This window comes from Pteropus alecto, unplaced genomic scaffold (assembly GCF_000325575.1).
Source record: "Pteropus alecto unplaced genomic scaffold, ASM32557v1 scaffold161, whole genome shotgun sequence".
NCBI classification, from domain to species: Eukaryota; Metazoa; Chordata; class Mammalia; order Chiroptera; family Pteropodidae; genus Pteropus; species Pteropus alecto.
In genome coordinates this window covers 2,257,553-2,261,727 of record NW_006432943.1, presented here as the reverse complement: position 1 = coordinate 2,261,727, position 4,175 = coordinate 2,257,553, and positions in this window count along the sequence as shown.

Here is a 4,175-nt window from a genome sequence, read left to right as displayed (position 1 = left end):
AAGAGCTTCTGACAAAAATAAGCTAAAAGAATTTATCACCACCAAGCCAGTATTATAGGAAATGTTGGAGGGACTTCTTTAAGAAGAAAAAATACAAAAGACTCACTTCAGATTAAAAGATACACACAGACTAAAAGGAAGGGGATGGAAAAAGATATTGCTTTGATGGACTAGAAGGTATTTAAATAAGGCAGAGAAAGAGGAACACTATTTGATTTCACTTAAATGAGGAATCAAAAGAACTAATCAAACACAGACTCACAAATATAGTGGACAATTTGGTGACGGACAGACGGGAGGAGGTTTTGGGGGGCGGGAAGAGTGAGGTGAAGGGTTAAAGAAGTACAAATTAGTAGCTGATGGATAGTCACAGGGATGGGGAGCATGGCATAGGGAATGCAGTTAGCATTAATATATCGGCTAGGTGGAGGGTCAGGGGAGGAAGGGAGCAATTGGGGGGATCATTTTATGAACTATTTAGATGTCTAATCAATGTACTGTATACTTGAAACTATTTAAAATAAATTAATTTAAAAAAAAAAGTAACCTACATGGGAAAACAAGAAACATTAGCAAAAATGCAACTTAAGATCGTAAAAACTGAGGACATACAGAAACCATAAAATGACATGCAGCAGAGCATAAATGTGCACTAATGGCCAGTCTTTTTGGAAGGCCAACATGGTAATGATGGCTAGGAGAAGCAGTTAGTTTAGTGATGTAGCTATGGATCTCGGAGTCAGGATGCCAGGATTTGAATCTTGGCTTCTGCATGAAAAAGTTTTTTAGTCTTGGTAACTCTCAAGTTCCTCCTGTGTAAAATTAATATTGATACAATATAAACCTTACAGAGTAGTTCTAAAGAGTAAATCAGATAATCCATGTAAAACACTCAACACACTGCCAAGTACATTGCAAACATTCCTTATGTAAGACTAGCTATTACAGAACAGATCCCTGCAGCTAAGTAACGTAATATAAAGAGCAGAGTCTCAGCTTTGCCATTAATATCTGGGTGAGTTTGTGGAGTCCTTTCATCTCTAGGATTGGAGCATCAGTTTGCATATCTACAAAGAGAGAATAATAATATTTGTCTTGTAGTGAAAACATCAGTGGGAAACAGAATAAGAACATGTATGAAAAACTGCTTTGTAATATATAAAGTGCTAAACACGTGAATTATTATAACATGACAATTCCCTTGTGCCCCTTTAAGAGATTGACTGCCTGTGTTTTTGTCTGCTTTTGTGTGTCTCCAGCACTTAGAACCATGATTGGCACATAACAGTGGTCAATAAACATTGTTGAATGTATAAATAACTCTCATATTTCTATAATTATGAAGTTCATTTGGTTTGACTTTTTATCTCCTAGAAGTCAGTATAGATGAAGAATCTGTAGCCACAAGAGTAGTCACTTATACTGTATTAGTTTTCTATTACTGTGTAACAAATTACCACAATCTTAGTGGCTTAAAATAACATCCATTTATGAGTTTACGATTCTATAGGGCAGAAGTCTGGTGCACTGTGCTGAGTCTTCTGCTGTGCATCTCATAGAGTTGAAACCAAGGAGTCAATCAGGCTGCATTCTCCTCTCGGGGCTGGGGTAGGGAAGAATCAACTTCCAAGTTCGTTTAGGTTGTTGGTAGATTTTAGTTATTTATGATTACAAGACTAAGGTTTGTATGTCCTTGCTGGCTGTCAGCCGACTGCTCTCAGCTCCTGGAGGCTGCCTATACTCCTTCTCATACAGCCCTTCCACAAGCAGTTCACAGCATGGCAGCTGCAGAATCCTTCAAGGCCAGCGGCAGATCTCCCTCACAATGAATGCCCCTCACAATGAATGCCCCTCATGCTCCGAATTTCTCTGATTTCCACTACTCATCTGCTAGAGAAAAACTCTATTTTAAAAGAAAACCTGGGTTCCAATCAAGATGGCAGACTAGATAAACACCATGCTTGCCTCCTCTCATGACCACATCACAATTACAAGTAAACTATAGAACATGAAGTCTAGCTGAACAGAAGTCCTAAGGACATACAGAAGAAGCCACATCAAGACTGGTAGCAGGAAATTGGTACAGCCACTATGGAAAACAGTATGGAGGTTCCTCAAAAAACTAAGAATTGATCTATCATATGATCCAGCAATCCCTCTACTGGGTATTTACCCCAAAGACTTGAAAACCCATATCCAAAAAGATATTTGCACGCTGATGTTCATAGCAGCATTATTCATGGTGGCCAGGACATGGAATCAACTGAAGTGTCCTACGATAGATGATTGGCTAAAGAAGCTGTGGTACATATATACAATGGAATATTACTCAGTCATAAGAAGAGATGAAATACTGCCATTTGCGACAACATGAATGGACCTCGAGATAATCATACTAAGCGAAATAAGCCAGACAGAAAAAGTTGAAAATCAGTTGATATCACTTATATATGGGATATAAACCTAAAAGCAACAATGAACAGGACAAACAAACAGTGACTCGTGGTCATGGACAATAGACTAGTGGTAACAAGAACAGAGGGGGTAGGGGGATGGGGGAAGTAAATGGGGTAAAGGGAGTCAAATATGTGATGATAGAAAGAAATCTAACTATGAGATGTGAACACACAGTGTAAACATATATGTGCCTTACTGTTGAGGTGTATAGCTAGAACTTATTGGATTTTGTTAACCAATGTCACCATAAAAAAATTAATTCATTCATTAATTTAAAAAAGAAAAAGACTGGTAGCAGGGGCAGAAACATGGAATGGGTGGTCCCACATCCACATGTGGCAGTTAAAAATCAGGATGGATAGCTCAGCTATGGAGGTCTCCCCTGAGGAGTGAGGAGTCCCGATTCCAACCAGGCTCCCCAGCCCAAGGTTCCAGTGCTAGAAAGAGAAGTCCTCACAACGTCTGGCTCTGAAAACCAGAATTGTGGCTAAGTGAGACAGAGGGCAGCAGGAGTCCCAGGCATTCCTCTTAACAGGTCTGCATGCTGACTTACTCACTGACAGACTCACTCTGAGGTCCAGTGCTGGGAAAGTAGCTAGAAAGGTGCTGGGGACATATGGGGAAGAACTGAATTTTCTGGCCCTAGGATGAGGGCTGGAAGGGCAGCACTCTCCTAGACAGAAGTGCTAACAGAGACCGTTGTTCCTTTGTTGAGCCTTCGTCTCACCCAGCGTGTAGACATAGGCAGCCACCATGTCTGAGTCTCCAACAACCTGGCAAACGCTGGTCACCCTGCTCTGGTGATTCCCTGAGACCCTGCCCCTCCCAACTTGCTGGCCCACCCAAGCAGCTTCTAGTGGCTTTTCCATACAAACAGTCTGTCTTGGCTCATGCTGTGGACTTTCCTAAAATTTCACAAAGGTTCACAAAGCCCAAAAAAGCAGCATCTGGCCTCAGCGTGCCCCATATCTCTTGCTAAGCAGCCCCAAGCCTGGCACTTGTGACAGCTTGCCTCAGTTCACAGTTTAGCCTCTCCCAGGCACCTCCAAGCCCAGCACAAATGGCAACCATCTGCAGATCACTTTGTAGCCCATACCAAGTGGTCCCAAGCAGGGCACAGGCAGTGGCTGAAATTGACCTTCGATAGAATCCCTCCCAAGAGACCCCAGAACTAATACACCTGGTGGCTAGCTTCAGACAACACCAGGGCACCACACGACCACCTTCACAAAAGACACATCCAAAGGGCAGACCCAGAGAGCACCAGAGCCCTGCTAAAGCAACTCTTTCTCTGTAGGGTCAGCCCCTGCACAACAGCACCTCCACTGGTCATGGCCAATCCTCACAACCAACCAGCCTAAGGGTAAGTCCAACCCACTGATGTGCAAACAGCTACCAAGGCTCAACTACAATAGGAGGGCACACACAACCCACACAAGAGACATACCTGGAGCACCTGTCTCAGGGGACCAGGGAGACTGCACCACTGGGTCTTACAGGACATCTACTGTATAAGGCTATTTTACTAAGACTGAGAGACATAGCATCTCTACCTAATACATAGAAACAAATGCAGGGAAGCAGCCAAAATGGAAAGACAAGGAAACATTTCCCAAATGAAAGAACAGAACAAAGCTCCAGAAAAAGAACTCAACAAAATGGAGATGAGCAATCTACCAGATGCGGAGTTCAAAACATTGGTTATCAGGATGCTCAAC